This window comes from Strigops habroptila, chromosome 4 (assembly GCF_004027225.2).
Source record: "Strigops habroptila isolate Jane chromosome 4, bStrHab1.2.pri, whole genome shotgun sequence".
Classification (NCBI taxonomy): Eukaryota; Metazoa; Chordata; class Aves; order Psittaciformes; family Psittacidae; genus Strigops; species Strigops habroptila.
The window spans coordinates 62,864,621-62,883,454 of NC_046358.1; the positions used below are offsets into that span (position 1 = coordinate 62,864,621).

At 37.6% G+C, this 18,834-nt stretch overlaps 1 protein-coding gene across 11 annotated transcripts in view; it reads left to right on the forward strand.

Moving 5' to 3' along the window:
- The window catches only part of CCDC34 (coiled-coil domain containing 34), a 78,624-nt gene that overhangs the window by 23,548 nt on the left and 36,242 nt on the right, over positions 1 to 18,834 (forward strand). For 5 of the 11 annotated variants that reach the window (XR_003991100.1, XR_003991102.1, XR_003991101.1 and 2 more), the window contains exons 7-9: positions 1,080 to 6,889; positions 8,278 to 8,322; positions 17,109 to 17,238. The gene's annotated coding sequence lies outside the window, so the exon portion shown is untranslated. Of the gene's footprint in view, positions 1 to 1,079; positions 6,890 to 8,277; positions 8,323 to 17,108; positions 17,259 to 18,834 lie in introns of all 11 variants that reach the window. The other 6 variants (XR_003991104.1, XR_003991108.1, XR_003991103.1 and 3 more) reach the window with 6 other exon arrangements.

Genomic DNA, 18,834 nt, shown 5'->3' on the forward strand with positions numbered 1-18,834 from the left:
AGAGATGTAGTGGGATAGCTTACATCGCTGGAGCACTGCAGTGGATGGCTGGCAGGCTTTTTAAGAAGCATAGGCTGGGTTGGCAAGGAGGGGAGGGAGCAGAAGGAACACATCAAGTTTTGCTTGAGGACCAATGGTTAGCCGAGACATAGTAAGTCAAGATTAAAAAGGGAGACCAAGGTGGGCAGTGTTGTGGTGGGCATCTATTGCAGACCACCTGATCAGGAAGAAGTATGTGACATTCTTCAGGCAGTTGGAAGAATCCTTCTGCTTGCAGGCCCTGGACTCACAGGAAGACTTGAATCACCCTGTAATCTGCTGGAAGGGCAACACCGCAGGCCACAAGCAGTCAAGGGAGTTTCTGGAGAGCACTGGTAGCTTCCTGACACAGCTGGTAGAGGAGCTGACAAGGGGAGGCTCTTTACTAGACCTGATATGTACAAACAAGGGAGAACTGGTCAGGGACATGAAGGTTTGGGGTAGCTTTGCCTGCAATGACCATGGGATGGTGGAGTTCAGGATCCCAAGAGGAGGGAACAAATAGCAGGATCACAACCCTGAACTTTAGGAGAGCAGATTTTGTCTTGTTCAGGAGCTTGGAAACATCCCATGAAATATGGTCATGGAAAGAAGAGGGATCCAGGAGAGCTGATTGTTTTCAAGGACTCTTTCCTCCAAGCTCCAGGATTGTCCATCTCAATGAGCAGAAAGTCAAGCAGAGTCTGCATAGGTGAACAAGGAACCACTGACTACAGTTACAGAATCAGAATCATAAAACAGTGTTGGAAAGGACCTTAAGATCATCTAGTTAGATACAAAAAGGAAGCGTACAAGAGGGGGAAGCAGGAACAGGTGTCCCAGGTGGAATATAGACACAGAGTGCAAGTGTGCAAAAATGGGATTGGGAAAGCCAAAGCCTATGTGTAGGTATATAATTAGCAAATGGGAAATTAGAACAACTGTGGGCCCACTGCCAGATGGGGCAGGGGCTTGGTGAAAATGGGCACAGAAAATGCTGAGGTACTCAATACCTTCTTCACTTTTTTCTTTTTTCCTGGCAATCTGCTGATTGACCTCAGCAATAACAGGTCCCAGAGTCCCGTGGAAAAAACTGGAGCAAGGAAGACAACCTTGGTGTGGAGGAGGATCAGTTTACAAAATATCTAAACAAGCTGGATATATAGAGATCCCTGGGATCTGACAGGGTGCACCTGTGAATGTTGAGAGAGGTGGCAATTATTGTAAGGGTACTCTAAATTATCTTTGAGAGGTCATGATGATCAGGAGAAAATCTTGAGGACTAGAAGAAAGCAAATGTTAATTCTATCTTCAAGAAGGGCAAGAAGATGCATCTGGAGAACTACAGGCCAGTCAGCCTCACCTCAGTCCCCTAGAAAGGTGGTGGATGTGGCAAAGGTGGCCAACAGCTTCCTGGTCTGCATGAGAGTGAGCATTGGCCAGCAAGTTGAGGCAAATGGCCCTTCCCCGTACTCGGCATTGGTTAAGACCACATCTGGTGTCCTATTCCCATCCTGGGCACCCCAAAAGCCACATGGACATAGTAAAGCAAGCTCAGTGAAGGGCCACAAAGATGACTAAGGGATTGCAGCATTTGACAGAAAAAAAGAAGTTGAGAGAGTTGGGAATGTTCAGCATGGAGAGAAAGCTCAGAAGAGATCTTACCAATATCTGTAAATACCTGATGGGTGGAGAGAGAGAGCAGACCATTCTCTGTAGGGCCCAGTGACAGGAGAAGAGGTAATGGGCACAAATTAAAATACAGGAAATTCCATTTAAACATGAGACAGAATTTTTTAAAGTGAGAGTGATCAAACCCTGGACCAGGTCGCCCAGAGTTCCCATCTTTGGAGACACTCTAGTGTAACCGGCTATAGATGGCCCAGTTTTAAACAAGCGAGCTGGACTAGGCGATTTCCAGAGGTCCTTTCCAATCTCAGCCGTTCTATGATTAGCGTGTAAAGGAGAGAGCAGAAAGAAATAAGGCTTTGTCCCTGTTATCATAGTTGTATCACTTTAAGAATCTATTATTATCCTTTAAAAGTTACACAATCTTAAAAAGTATATGACCTATTACAAAATTTAAATGGTTACAAAAAAACCCCCAACAAACCACCAACCACTAAGGCACATTCTGGCATGTAAGTATTCTGATATATTGGCTCTGCTTTGAACGTTAATAATCAATGTAAATTTCTTCAGGGCAAATAGTAAAAAATGCTTAATTATCTTGTGTCAGTTTTCTACTTAAAGTGTTACTTCTACTTTTACTTTGAGTGAATCAGTTTATACAATATGCCTATGACTGTTCTTGCTAGATAATGCCAAATAAGACCACAACATCTCACAGTACTTCATGTTAATAGATGATTCAGTTTGTGTTTGTCAGTAATTTATGGTATGAATTAGTGTCAAGTCTCACATATTTATGCTTTCACAAAGTACTTCACATTCATGTGTTGTTAAAGCAATGCAAAGGACATTAAACGATTGAGTTTAATTTTTCATTTTACACTGTACAGTCATGAACTATTCTTCATCAGAAAAAGAAAGAAAAACGTTTTGTAAAGCAATGTATGAATCTTCATTAAGTCTATCATTTTACTATAATAGTGGCTAAAAATAACTAAAATTGGGACTGCTGTGTACTACAGATTTAAATACAAGTAGAAGCATATTTTAATACTTGAAGGTGAGTCGTTTAAGCTGACAAAATAAAAAAAAGCAAGTATGAGAATACCAGTATATTCATCAGTTTAGCACATACGGTGGGTGCACAAGCTGATTTGATGTATGTCATTTCTACTGTTGCTAAAATATCTAGGCTCACAGTGTCCGTGGTGGGTAATTTCATGTTGCTTCTGTAACAATGTGTAAATCAAGCGCCAAACATTTATGAATATGTAATATACAACATGGGTTATCATTATATTGGTTGACGAATGTCTGTTAAGAGTACCTGCCTTGCTGCAGCCTAATATTTGTCATAGGGCATACAGAGTAAAAACTGTTTATTTTTAATGTTGTGTTTATTTAACAGCTTATTTTCCTATTTATTCTAATACGTAAATAAAGACACCTAACTCAGCTCTTACAAAAGGCAATAAAAAATCCTAGCAAGGCCACTGCCATGATTTACTAGAATGTTCTCTTAATGCTGTTTACAGGTTATTTCCATATTCTAGAGTATATAAAGCCTTTGGTTCACTAAAGTTTGTTTGTTTTGTTGGGTTTTTTTTTTTTTGGTTTTTTTTTAAAGGCAGTAGGTTATTTTAATGGCTTATGCACTATTCTGTGTGTTTATTGGACATTAATTTTACTATGCACACTTAGAAGAAGTCTGGACTCCATAAAATACGTCAAGTGTCAAACTGTTTCTGTTAAGTAGGAGAACATGGGCTTCACAGAAGTAGTTCGCACATTATCTTCAGGCTGTAGAACTCCATGCCTGGGTTTTTCTATAAGGACCTCTGCAGCGGATTGGTATGAAACTGGTGGATTAATGGATTAGTTGTTATTCTCTCCATCTGACCTTGCTGTGTGGAGGTGTCTTATGAGATTCAGAAGTTTGACAGTTGTGTAAGCTACCAGAAGCTCATTAGTGTTTAGATAAAGGAAGAGTACTTTACTGTAAGGTCAGTTTTGGGGACGGCTAGTTTACAAGGTTTCCTGTGACTCTGGTTTAGTTGAAAAGCCATATACTATCATGTTAGTATTTTATCTAGTAAGTTTTTTGAAATAGTATGTGGCCACCAATAAGGTGTGTTGATGTAATTATCTCAGTGTATGTTTATAACTTTGTATTTGTTTTAGCATTTATTTACTTGTAGTGGCATAAAATGGCCTGTTGTGTGAAGACAGGCATTGATAGCATTTATATTAACAGAGTATGAAAGAATCTGTGGCTTGATTCTGCTTTAACACATTGCCGACAACATTTGTATTGGCTTGAACAGTGGCAAATGGCAATTTAACAAGGGTTCCTATGCTATCCCAAGTAGAGTTGCCCTTCAGGATTGCAAACGTGTGTTTGGATCGGGAATGGGAATATAGCAGTAAATGTTGAAATCTAGTAGGTTTCTTTCAAATGGCTCAGCCAGAATAATCAAACTGGGTACTTACTTTAGAGATTTTAGAAATTACTAGTAAATATCTAAAGCCATTATTCTTTTTTTTCTCCCAATCAGAGATAGTGTTATTTTTTCTCCACCAAATTTTCCGTGGAAAGGTTTATCTTGTCTTCAGAATTAGAACAAAATTTTACTTGAGACAGCTAGCTTTAAGTGGACTTACAACCCCTAAAATAGCAGCTTTAAAATGAGGCTTGTTGTAGCTTATCCATAGCATTGTAAATGCAGTTCTGTCCTAACTAAATTACAAATAAGGTTAAGGCAAGAGAACTCATGAGTGTACGTATTGGCTCCGATTCAGCATAAGGGTTTTGCTGAGCTAAGAGGACAAATATTGTTTGGATTTTTTCCAACAGGATATCAGTCACACAATAAAATGGCCTTGTAATTTAAGCTTGTATGCTACAGAAAGCTAGAATTTCATGCTGTTGTGGCAAATAATTAATTTTCACCATTCTTTTTCAGATGTTAGAAACATAAAATCTTAACACTTTGTTGTAGCTTAAACAGCATTCTGTAGTCTTTTATTAAGTTCTCTCCTGGATTGCCCTGCTCATGAAACTTCACAGCAGATCAAGTTGCAGAATCTCAAATTGCTGGCTAGAAATAATCTAAGGTCTTGCATCTTGATGTCCATGCTGCTAAAATAATATGAGACTCAACCTCAGCATATTTTGTCCCCTTGTTTTTGCAAAACTTCAGGTTGTAAGATTTCATAGAACACTTCAAAATCCTGGCTGTTGCGTCCTTCTAGGATTCACAACCTTTCCTCCTCTCCATCTGCCAGTCATAAATAGAGTGCCACGTTCAACCTCACTGTGAAGGATTACATCTCCTATGAGCTTTTACTGGTTTTGAAAATTACTGTGTAGGTGCTGTGTAAAGTAGCATGACTTTCCAGTAATTGACATTGGATCTTCACACAGATGTTTCAGGGTTGAAAGTCTACAAGCAGTAAAGTGGGCCAAAAGAAGTCCTAAAAGAGCATATCATGAGTAAGAAGTCATTATTATTTGTAGACAGCATTGCATTCTTAGGAAGTAGCCCAGTTAATGTAACATAATGCAACTTCACTGCTGGGAGTTCTGTTACTGGTTTGGTGTGGAACCAACGCTTCACCCGAACCTAATAACTGCATCAAATTCTAATAATGTCCTTGCTGGTGTAATGTTTAATTATAAAAATAATTTCTTAATTTATGATTTTGAAAACCAAAGTGAAGAACAGCCAGTAGTCCTGATACAATTTTCATTGGGAGATTTTTATGAGTAAATATGGCAGATTTCACACTTCATTGGTGTGGTCAGAAGGTGAGGGTGCCAGACTGCTATCCCCTGGGCAACATCATGAGCTGTGTTTAAACTCAGTTACCAAAAGGAAATCTGAGCACCCTGATCAAGTAAAGCATATAAACACTTGATTAACTTGAAATGTGTTAGGGAGATCATTGATAAAGCAGGGCTAAAGCAGTCACGCTTTCCTGGATTTGAGGCCCAGGATCTAAAGCCTATTCAGTTAGCATAGCCTCCATTTCATAGAGAACATTATATCCATGTTTTTACATGTGTAGCTCATTTTATAATGACGTATTAGACAATTCTCTAAAACCGTAGTTAAGTGAGAGTAAATTTTTGCAAAATGTGAAGGCTTATTCTTAATATCTGGACTTAAATGTTTTCTTGGTCTAACTTAGTGACTTAAGCAGGACAATTGCAAATACTTAATTCAAATTTGAATTTACAGAAAGCTGGCAGAGTGGGTGATTTGAAAAGCAGTATACTTGAAGTTCTTAATACCAAAATCTATTGAGCTGTGCTGTGACCAGATGCAAGGGTGTATTCATTTACGTTTATGAAATCATTACAGAGGACTCAGGCTTTAGTTTCTTTTACTGAAGTTGCAACTGAAATGATTTCAATAGTATTAGCGCTAAACAATGATAAGTGGTTAGCCCAGGTAGATAAATATCATAATAGGTGGTTTTGTGTATAGGTTCTGGGGAAGATGGGTCTCTGACTTTCACATGTAATTAATTTCAATACGCAAGGTTGTGTGTTTTGGGATCAAGGTAACAAGTTGCTAATAAGTAACCCAGCAATGCCAAAATGTTAATAGATGCTAGAATGTTTTCTCTGTAACTAGTGTGACTAAAATAGAAAATCCCTACAAGTTTTATTATACAATGCCACTGTATATGGTTGTACAGGTATGAAACCCATAATGTATAGGTTCTTTTTATTAAGATGTTGATCGGGATAAGAAGAAAGCTTTTCAATTTCCCCTTTATACTGACGTGTGTGCGTTCATCTTTAAATAACAGTTACTGAAAGCTGTGTAGAATATTTATCAGTACCCAGGAGGAATGCAAGATGACTCTCTCATGCCTGAATTAAAGAGCCCTTCAAAGATACACACTTCAGCCTTCGCTAACAAAACTGTGATCAAGTTATAGGGGATGGGTCCCAGGAATTCCTGTGTTGTTCTTGCTAAGCAAATGCACTGGTTTAAAGGGCTAACATGAGTGGGTTTATTTCTGCTGTTCACAAGTGTTCTCTCTCTCTGTTAGGATGTCCGTTCAGTTGAGCATAGCTGACAGCACGTGGAGTTAGGCAATGGCAAATGTATAAAAGGACATGTTGGAAAAAAAGATTTCCATACCAGGTATAACTGCCAGGGATGTGGGACACAAGGATGAAAGGCAGATGGCAACTGAGGCTGCAGCTGTGAATGGGCAGAATATGGTACCTATGTTGCATTATTTATTTCACATGACATAGAAATGTGTGCAGTGTTGAACTGGAACAAGTGAGTTATTGTACTCCTCCAGCACTTTTTTTCTGTGCTATCCTGTTTGCCAGAGGTGTATCAAGCTAAGTGTGAATGACAACAGCTTGAAGTTGTTGTCCAGTAGAATCTGGACAGTGATATTTATTAAGCTAAGTGCCAAAGTTGCTGCATTTATATAGAGTCGAACATTAAAGCTTTTGTCAAGCACTTGTTTATAATGTACCAGGCTATTGCAGCTGACATAAACTGTATGAAGCATCCTTGTTTCCTTCAGTCTGTGTGTACTTCAACCTCAGATGGCTTTCCGGGCTTAGCACTGTTTCATATCCAAATTCTTATACTGCTCAGAAAGGAAAATGGAAGGTTAAGTCAGTTTAAATGTACCAGGATTCTTGGTGTAGGGGAAGTCGGTAATGTGACCCCAATGAATTTGGCAAGGAAGGTATTCTCCTACTGGTTTAATCTGCTAATAATAGAAAAAGCTACAGGAACTGTAATTTGAAGAAACTGTCGGATCCAGGTGCTGCTGATGTTTTTTAATCCTCCTTGGTCTTGGTTTTTGTTTTTTTTTTTTTTTTTTAATTGTTTTTTTTTTTTTTGGCCAAAGTTGTTCTTGAACTATATGTAAACTCCATGCTTTAATACTGACTGTGGAACTATTTTCACCTCCATATTGGTAAAGCTGAACAGCTTTGAAAATAGGTAAGATTTTATGTAATCTCATGAATGTAGTGGATGTGCTGATCACGTTTCATGAGATTCCAACACAAACAAATCTGTGAAGAAACCTCCCTACTTTTTCTGTTATTTCAGGTGGTCTGGGTGTGTTGCTTATACATAAAATTGTTAGGGTTCTTCTAAGGCTGCTTCAGAGGTATAATATTTCAGGATTAAAATGCTTAAGCAGGAGTAAGGAAACTAGGCTTCAACAGTATGTCTTTTAAAACTACTGAAAAGTGTCATTGCAACTTACCATTAAGCCTTTGATACTTTTAAAGCATAATCTTGTAAAGCAATTGAAATGTTTGGTACAGTCACTTAAAATATTAATCTACTTCATGCCTAGCTCAGTGTTTTGAATGGTGATTTATTGTTAATTTGCTGTCCTTGCCAATAAAGCTACAGAATTTGACCTAACACGTTGCTGTTGAAGCTATTATGTTTTTTATAAAACAACTTAAAAGTAATAATGATTCCCAGCTGCTGGCCTAGAAAATAAGATATGTGAGTTTCAGTCTCTGATTCTCTGATGCATGAACTTTTATTTATATATGCAAAGTAAAATTCTTATATCAGAAGGGATTAAATGTCTCCAGGTAATATATTCTCATTTGGCCACTAGGTTACTCACCTGAATACCCATGGGAGGAAGGAGTAGAAATCACTTGTAAGTGTTGACTATTGGAAAATAAAGTGTTTTGATTTTTTTTTCCCAGAAGTTTTGTGAAAAATCTCTTTTAATAGTCTTGTATTTTATTTATAGTAACAAAAAAAGTTATATGTCAAAAGTTACTGTTGAGTGAACAGTATTTTAGATTTTTGATCTTGATAAGAACAGTTTTAGCTTGGGTTTGGATGCAGTTTGGGTGATATTTTGGGGAAAGGATTGAGGTGGTAAAATGTAGCTCCTCTTCTGATGCTAAAACCCTAATTATTTTTACAACTGTGTCCCTTATACTAAGTTACAGTTAAGGTTTTGCTGAACACAGCTGGTTGGCAGGATACAAATGCATGGATGGTGACTCATTGGTGCACTGCAACTCGTGTTTCTCTCTGGGATCAACAGAGAGGCTAGCTAGGAAGGGAAATAGGATTAATAAATATTTTGAGTTTATTTGTAATACAAGTATTGCAGTACTGTGCTACTGTTTCCTTTTAATTTTGCACATATTCCATTGTAAATTATATGTAAGTCCTATATAAAAAAGTGTTTGAAATCTAGACTTTCTAGGCCAAATCACTGGTAAACAAAAGACACCTCACAAGCTAATGATACAATCTACAAAGTGTATCCAGGGCTTGGTTTGTTTTCTTCTTCCTTCTAATACTATGAAGCATTTTTGTTCTGTTTTATCTTGGGACTTTTTCAAGAGTAGAAACATGTATGAAATTATATATTTATTTGCATGAAAATTTGAAATGTACTTTCTCTTGGAGTCTTAATATGCGTAATATTGTATATCTTAATTACATATCTTAATATATAATATGTATATTTTTATATATATGAAAAACATTTGGCTAAGTTTTTAGTGTTGCTTTGGTTTCTTAACACAAAAGGGAGGTAAAGTGAATAATCATAAGCTTTTGAATCATGATCTCAAAAAGTAATTCTTGTCTAGCTGTGTAGAGTTTGTAGAATTGCACAGCATACTCTTTAATTAACACTGAGACAATATATAGTGGGTAAAGAATGCTGTTTTGTGATGAAATCAAAGAACTTGATTTAAAACTCCTGAGTTAGGTATCTGACTCTGACTCTTTGTTAGATCTAGGACAAGCTATGTAAGTTCTCACTGCCAAAGTTAGAGCATGTCTGAAAGCTACTAGCTTTCATAAATTAATACTTTTGATTGCCAGGTAAAAATACACATATGAAACAGAGTGTAGGAGGCTCGGTTACACAGAATAGCTGAGCGATAAGGGAGACTTTAAATAGTCTGGCTTTTTTATAATGGCTAGCATGTACAGTATTACTTTAGCTGCTCTGATGATCCACTGCTATAAGAGGTGCTGTCTCAAACAGATGCAATTAAATATTATCTAGAAACCAGATCACTACATATTTTCCATGGCTTTGTTTTAATTTGGTTTCTATCTTTGCTGCCACTTTGTTGTTCTTGATTATGAGTTAAAGGCACACTTTGCTAGGCAACTAAATGCACTTTGGCAATATGAAGTTTTTAAAAAGCTAAAAAATATAATAAAAGCTTACTGGTAGAGCACAAACCAAGCTCAAAGAATGTCTGGAACTAACATTATAAGCCAGAAGCGCTTGCCTTTTCAAAAAAGAAAAAAAAAAAGAAACAAAAAACTTTGGCAAGAAAAGAAATTATACCCAATTGTAATGTCCCACACCGCAAGAAAAAGTACTATGTACAGAGTAGTTACTACTTAGTAAAAGTTTTCCCCTCTTTTACCGGTTCTAAAACATGGTAACTTTTCTACACTTTAAGTCCACCCCAAATCCCTTTGGTAGTTTTTTAGGGGAAGGAAAAACAAAAACCACAAGGCAAAAAAGCAACAACCACTGAACCGATCCCATATGAAACCTTGACTCACTGCAGCCTGAGGCACAGTTTAGAATCCAGCTTTTTGGAAAGACAAGTTCTTCCTATTGCTGGAGAAGGGAGGGGAGGGATGAAAGTCTGTGTCATGGATTTCCAATGCAACTTGATTTACAACATCAAGAATTGTTTGCAGTGCTGTGTACTTTCAAGAGTGGTTTTAAGTGCTGGGATTTATTTTTTTTTTTCCTTAGGTGATAAAATTTTGATATGTCTCAAAGTGGGTTAATTTTGAAAAATTGCTCATCAGTTTAAATCAGAAAGACCTTTCCTAAAATTTCTCTCAAATAACTGGGGACAAAGGAAAAGCATAAGTCACTTAGGTTCACTTTCACATCACCTAACTTTAGACACCTACCTTGTAAACTACTCCCACTATGTTCTTTTATATCAATGAATGCATATTGGCATGCTCATGGTGCAGTAATAGTCTTTGAGAAAGGCAAATTAAACTCTACAAGTGTGTGTTTCTATTGTATGTAACTACTGTCTTGTAGGGTATCTAACAGGCAGGTCTCTGCTGCAGGGTCATGTTTATCCTTTCTGTGCCATTTCAGTCCACAGCTCTTGTAGCCTTAGCGGTGTCTTGAGATAAACAGTGTCCGTTGTTACTGTCACTGTCACAACTTTATTCTGAGTCTTGTATTTTTTCACTAAAATCCTGCATTGAATGATAATTTCACTTTCATTTAAAGAAACCACTTCAAAACACTATAAAAATGGAGAAAGCTTAGTCTTGTGATCTGTAATCTAATGCCCCAGTAATTTACTGAGAATCAACTTGTACTTTTTGTGCTTTTTGGTGAGCAACACTACTGGTCAATCTAAACTAAATTTCTGTTTGTTTGAGTTCTTCCCAGGGAGAAGTTGCACCTGTCTATCAGGTTTTAGCTGTTGCTGTGTCTCATAGCTAATTTCATTTGCACCGTCAGATGGAGAAAACTAAGAAGCAGGTGTTTGAAGTCTAAAGATGTAATTTGCCTGTATGGTTGAGTAGGTTTCTAGTAGCACAGAACAGTCGCTAGCAGCCTGTACATCCTCAGTCCTTACAAGGTTTCCAGCATCATGTTGAGCAGGACCCAACTGTATCACAAATAAGTGAACAGTATGGGTTGTGCATGTGGTGCCTGACAGCAGTATATGCTGCAAGAAAAGCAACGTAACAAAGAAAAATAAAAAATAATATTCCTATTAACTCTGTAAAATTGAACACCCCGCAAATTGTCTGGAGGATGATTTTTGTGAAGAAACCTGTATGGGATTTCTGAAGCTTGTGCAGTTGTGACAATGATGAGGTAGTTAGCATATGATATGCATAAATTCTCAGCGTACAGGTTAGTAATGATATTGCAGTATCGAAAATTGTGATACGTGAAAAAATAGAAGGGTTTTTATGAAACCTAATTAACCCAGTTAAAAAAAAAAATAAAAAATCTTCTACAGCAGCAGTAAGATATCCAGTATATAACCCTTGACTTTGTGTTCACTATCACTAGGACTGATACTCACTGATTCTTCTAGATTACCTAACTACCCATTTCCTAGTGCTGTCCAGCAGCTGTGTGAATACCTTTAAAAATCCAGACATGCTGCAACTAGTGAAATGATTGGATATTTCTGAGAATCCCTGGCTTAGGAGCCTCTGGCCAGATTGTGGTAGAAGAGATTTGTCAGAAGTAATTTGGTATGTAACCATAACTAATGATGGAATCCTAATCAATGTGAAGAAGAAACTCTTATAGATAACTGAAGTCAGTCTGAACTGAAGCTTGATGGGATTCCCTTTTCTTTCAATCCAGAATTTTCTCACAACATCACAAAAAGCAAAGTTCACATACAAAAAAACCCCTGAAATTAACAGGTCAAATGTAAGCAATTAAACCTAAACAATTAAAACCTAAGCACTTCAGGAGGTCAAGGATGTCTGACCCAGCAAAAAGGCCAGCCAATGGGTAATATGAGGTCCATCTCCATCTTGGCAGAGCACTGCATAAAATGTAGGAGTAAGGACTGTGAAGGGTCTGTTTTCAAAAGGTGCTGACAAACAGAAATTCTCTCTTAAGCTTTTCCTGCCCTACCAACATAGTCAGTCTCAAACATAATGAATTGTAATAGTGTGGTTGGAAAATACTTCTATTTTTTCTCAAGTTCTTGAAGGGAAAATATAAAAGAAATCCTGTTCTACTGTTCCTCCTTTAAAGAATACTTTTTCTTGCTGGAAGATACATAGGGAAACAAATATAGATGTGATTTATATCCATTATATGCTATTTATTGTGTGTAAAGGTGAATATGAATTTGCTTCGATTAAAAAAGAAAAAAAAGAATTGATAAAGACAATGACATAAATAAGAGAATCTGGCCTGATTTCCAATTTAAAGGAATCTGAAAGTTTCTTGTCATTACCTAACCTTGCAATTTATACTGAATATATTACGAGACTTTTTTTTTTAAGCCTCCGCTTTTGGTTATGATTATTTGTTAATTTTAACTTCAATTTGAAAGAGTACATTTCTGTTTCTCAAATGTGGTTCATGTGTTGGTGTTAGTTTTCTCCTACATATTCTTCTACTCATGGTTTCCTGGCAGAACGTCAGGGGTTCTGCTCTCTGAACTAATTTGGTTGCTTGTTATTTTGTGAGCCTCAAGAATCAGCTCTGATGTATTTGAAGCTGTTGATGGTAGATTACTTGAACTGTTTTTGCCAGGCTCATAGGGAAAATAATTACCTTGATGTTTTTATTGATTCAGGAATTAAGTCATTGCAGGATTTTATCGTACTTCTTTATGTCAATACAGTTGTGGAAAACTTGTGTTTCCTTTAAAAAGAAGGAAGGGTTCAGACATCCTGAACCATGTGCTGCATCATAGTTTCTGAACTTTAAATGAATGTGATCTATAGTGGTAAATCTGCCAGGTGTCTGTCTAATGGGTAGGACATAATGCATTATCGGCAAAAACAGTAAATGTTATTTCTCTGAGTTCTTATAGTACCAGGTCTTTACTAGAGCAGGAACCTGATAAAAGACCCAAGCATTGCAAAGCCCCCAAGATAAGAAAAATTACTAAATAAAACTTAAAACGACACCCAGCAACATAGATTAAAGGATTTGCCTCAGCCATTTTGGGGGAAGAGGGATTGGCAGTTGCAAAAGCACCAGCTGAGGAATGCCATTCCTAGTGGAACTTGAGTTTTTCCTTTCATTGCTGAGGGTGGAATGCAGTACCTGAATACAGCCAGGTATCAGAGATCCCACACAGGTAGATTTTGATGGAGCATCTCTCCACTCATTTCCTTTCCTGGGAACTTTCAGAATTGTAAATGTACAGTGAAAAAAATCATACAGTAATGACACTTCTCTAGCAATGATCCCATAGGCTTCTTGTATCTAATAACTAAACCCCACACTGTTTAGGTTACATAACGTAATTTTATTTGCAGTATATTTTTCACGCATTAGATGTCTTGGTGGTCCATAATGTTCTGGATATGGTATGATTCTTGGTAAACTAGGTCTTGGAAAAGAACCTGAGACATAACTGGATTCTTGGAAGTTTTTGGAACCATACTTGTTAGCACAAGTCCCACTCATTTGAGAACATTTTCTGGATTTTAGTACCTAGAAAATGCATTTCTCATTGCCTGCTGTGAGATGAGGTTAGGATTACACAATTACACCATAAAGCACCACTTTTGCTTTTTAAGAGGGAGTGGGTACTTTTTCAGTCTGAAAACAATTCTGTCAAACCAAACAATCCGTGTACCAATGAAAGGTGTGCAATGTTTGTCCAGTTCTTAATCCGGTAGAAAATTAACATTACTGCCTCCATTAGCTTTAGTTTTTTATAATATGTAATTATTCAACTTGATTTAAATAATAAAAAGACTGCAAAGCAAATAAAGAATATATCAGTTAATCGGTGCATTAGGCAAATGTCAAGGAGTCTGACTCTAAAGACATTTTAAATCTATTCTGTTTAGATGGAACTGCTGATAGAAATGAGTGGGATTTTTCTTTCATCTAATTGAACTCTAGGTCCTGATGGATCTCTAGGTTGCCTTGTTGGAAACTTATTCTCATCAACTGCTTTGAAAACCAAACGTTTCATCCTTAGGACATAGCACATTGAGTGCCTTCCAGGCCTTCTCTCGTGGAGTTGACTTCTTAACCCCCTAACCATTATTATTTGTTTTTTAATCTCTTAATTCTCCTCCTCAAAGTAAGTCTTGATAGCACAGGCAGGTTATGGGAAGGTAAGGAAAGATGAGGACTTATCTTTTCTCCTTGTATTGCCAGACCAGTATAAGGGAGGGGTGCAACAATTAATGTACAGTCAGTCATGAGGTATGAACTAGTTTGGCATGATCTTAACTGCGTATGTAACTAATATAACTATGGTTTCCTTTTGATTTATTGAGGAAGGTACTGTGCTTCTTGGAGACATTATATATAAAATTTTAAGTTGGCATATGTGCTTTCAACAAAACTTTTCCAGACTTCTTCAGACTAAGGACACAACTCTTTAAAGTTGCACGAGGTTCCTTTTCATTGCTTACATAAATCTCAATCTGTGTTTTAATCTAACAAAGGCAGACAAAGAGCTGATATTTAATTAGATTGTCAGATGATTGATTTGCACAAAATATTTTGTAAGATGTTGTGGAAAGAGTGAACTGTTACAGAAAGCAAGAATTTGACCTTACTGTTCTTTATAATACTGAACATTTATGATTGGCTGAAGTATTTACAAAAGAACTAATCTGCACAATTTAAAGAGGTTCCAAAAATTAAAAGCAGCTGAGGAGAGCAGTTCAATATCTGGCAAAGGATCTGGCTGTATTTTCCAAAGTATATCTCACATATATGATATATATGTGAAATACGAGAACCTGTATTCTATGCATTAGATCTATGTGATTAAGATAAAATGTCACATTCCACATTTAAGTTTTTACATTCGTCATTAGATTACAAATGTTCAGGCTTCAGCTTGTCAAAATACATTAACACAGGTGTTATTAGTTCAAATGTTTTTAAAATGTAGAATCCTCATCTTGCATTGGCATCATTTGGAAGGATGCTCGCTATCTCTAAGAATGAAAACCATGCTGTGGAGTTAGGTACCTTGGCTCTGGTGCACACGTTCAGACTCTAATGCCACTCAGGATTTTTAGGATTAGATGATGCCCTGCAGCATCCTCTGCTAGTGTAGCTGTATGGTGGAGCTCCCTAGAACAGCTCAACGGTTGTGAAGCTCAGAAATCCCAGGTTAATGGAAACTTTTGAAAATGTTCTTTGGGTGCTTGTTTACTTGGCAGAACAAGCAAGAGGAAGCTACCAACATGTAGCCCTTTTTTGTGCTCCACAAATTCTTGGGATGTTGTCAGCTCTCAGCATTTCTCGTGGCTTGCTTTGTGCTTTTGTCACTCTCTTTTCCAGCTGTTGTCATGAACTAGGTACAAAAATCCATCAAAGAACATGCTATTACTAAAAAGATTAATGATCAGAATGAAAGGAAGGTTTTTCATCTTTGACATCTATGCTGTCAGCACATCTTTATATTTGATATACAAAGAATTAATGTGCATTTCTGAGATCCAAGTACTTCAGCAAAAGAGAAAATTGTGTAAGAGACTGCAGGAATCTGTTCTGACAGTTTGCATTACAGGGAAACCAGATGCTCTGCAATAGGCTCTTTCATTGCAGTTCTGCATTGAAGGTTCTCACTTGGGCCTGTTCTTGACAAGCTGGTTAAAATGTTACAGGGAAAAATAGCCTCATTCTGGGTGCTTTGGCTCTGAACAGACAGACAATTCTACCAATCTATGTAAAAACAGGCATACTAGTGCGACAAAAGAAAGCCACCTGTGAAAGGAGAGGACCGAAGTACTATTGTACGTATGAGCTAATATTATTCCAGCATAGTTTCTGTAATCACAAAGCTGTCTTCAAATACAGTTAAGGAAGCCAAATGTTGACATAATATCGTGCGTTTCTGCTCTGGGAAGTACTGTATCTATTAGAAAAAAGCATAACTGTGCCCAATTTCAGGAGGTGTTTCTTGACCAGGCTAATCCTGAGTTGTCTTTACTTCCCCGACCCATCTTGTTTAGTGACGCCCCATCCTGGAGGTGTATAGAGGTAGCATGTTTTGTTTGTTGATAAGGTATATTATATGACTCTGATCTGCATTATTATTAATTTTTCCCTCATAGGATACTGATATAATTAAAATTATTATGAAGAGTGGCACTATTATTTTTGCCCTGTAGCACTTGTGAAAGTATCAGATGAACAGAGGAAAAATTTTCCGAATCTTCCTCTTTCTGTGATGGAAGACAGATTTTTGAGACAGGAAACTAAGACTATTTTTAGAAAGAGGGCAAAGTATGCAGAAGAAACAAAATCTTTTGCTGAAATCAGAAATTACAGCTTTTAAAATCTTGTGTAGATAATTCAAATTCTGGACTAAGACCCTTTTGCTCAAGCTATGAATTAAACCTGAATGTTAAGAATTAAGGTTAAGCAGAGCTGTTATGTGTTGTTATGCTTTGTACTTTGTCAGGACTCAGAAGGGAGCAAATGATACAGCACAAGGGAGCTATGTCATTTATGAAGATGAGGATGTTGGTAGCAGTTCAGTTTCCTCTTCCTGTTTGTACAAGTATTGGAGAATAGCTCCATGGTGTGATGGAAGGGAAGAGGAGGCAGATGAAAAGATGTTTTGGGAAAGATCAGAATCACCCTTCATCTCATAGGACTGGGTAAATGTCAGAGCTGGAGGATTTCTGTCTTGATTATATGAGATAATTGGACTTTCTAATATGATGATTGACTTCATAAGAAAGATACTGCAGCAACTGTTCTTTTTTTTCTTCCTGCAGAGTCACATTTCTGCAAAATAACATTTTGCAGTGTTAATACCAAAAGCATTATGAACGCTGCCTGCAGAAGATAAAGTTCAAGATGGTGGAACAGTAGGCTGGTACTTACATCATCTGGGCTCAGCCTGCTGTAAGTCCACACCTTCTTGTGTGAGTCACTGTTAGCTCTGTGTATTCATCTTCTCTCTTGAGGTTGTAACAAACAGAGAAGAAAGAAATCAATGTTCTGGACAGGTGATACTGAAACACAAAACCAAAACACAGAAGCATCCCTGTTTGAAGTATCCAGTTTACTTACTTCCGTGGATTTTAGATAAGGTCCTATAAAGAAGGTATGTCTTTATGGTGATCCTGATTTCTGAGACCTGTAGGAAGTCATGGTTTATAATTCTAACCCCTTTTGTACAGTTCAGTTTCAGTGGTCTCTGCTTATGCTCAGTGATTCTGGTCAGATGAAAGTTTGGATTCTGCCCAGCAATATTTCTGGCAGGAGTTCACCTGAAGGAAGTAGTACAGTGAAGTATGATCCTGTGCCAAAATCAACTGTTGTAACAGTTCATCCTCTGGTCACTCAACCCTTTCTGTCTGTGTACAAGTGCTTCCATCTTTATGCTTGAATTCTTCATGCATTAAGAGACATTTCACTGTTCTCCTTTCCTCTGTGGTCTGGCTGCCACATCTGTTATGGGCCACAAAAGTGGTCAGAGGGCTGGAGCACCTCTCCTATGAGGACAGGCTGAGAGAGTTCGGGTTGTTCAGCCTGGAGAAGGGAAGACTCTGGGGAGACCTTATTGCGGCCTTTCAGCATTAAAAGGGGCCTATAAGAAAGATGTGGAGGGACTTCTTAGCAGGGCCTGTTGCGATAGGACAAGGCGTGATGATTTTAAAGTAAAAGAGGGGAGATTTGGGCTGAATGTGAGGAAGAAATTCTTTACAATGAGGCTGGTAAAATACTGGCACAGGTTGCCCAAAGAGGTGGTAGATGTGCCATCCCTGGAGACATTCAAGGCTAGGGCTGGATGTAGTTCTGGGCAACCTGGTCTAGTTGTAGATGACCTTGCTCATGACCTTTGAAGGTTTCTTCCAACCCAGACTGTTCTATGATTCTATGATCTCGCCTTTATTGTCAAAATTGTTTAGTTCAGATAACTACCTATAATGCAGAGTATGGCAAATTGCACACAGCATCCATATCTTTAACCTATTGATTTGCCTACCTCTGCCAGGCAGCTTCTGCTGCAAGTCCTGTAAGCAGAAGCATGGACATGCAGATATATATGTACTCAAGATCTAGAAGGAGATAGAGACAAAACTATCTTATATAGTGCTGGTGATGTTTTTCGCTTTATTCATACGAAACCTTTTCATGAAGTAAAGGTATGCTTAAAAAGAAAATGTTGTCTGTGTTGCTGCCAGCAGTAGAAGGACTTTCAACGAGAATGGGATCAGGATTTCATTGTACATGTGTAGCATAAAGGCTGTAGGTAGCACAAGCAGTGATATTTGGCAGCAAAGTTTACTCTTCTGACTGGGTGCCTTTCTGGAAGGCCAAGGGCCAAGTTTTCCCTGCAGGGAAGAAAGCGTGGCTGTGGATTGAGGAGTCTCTAACATAATCTTGTTCATTTACAATGAAAGTAGGACAATTGTTTGCCCTGAAAACAAGCTAGGAATAATAACAATATGTTTTCCCTTTGATTCTCACTACCAAGACTTCAGCAACATCCTA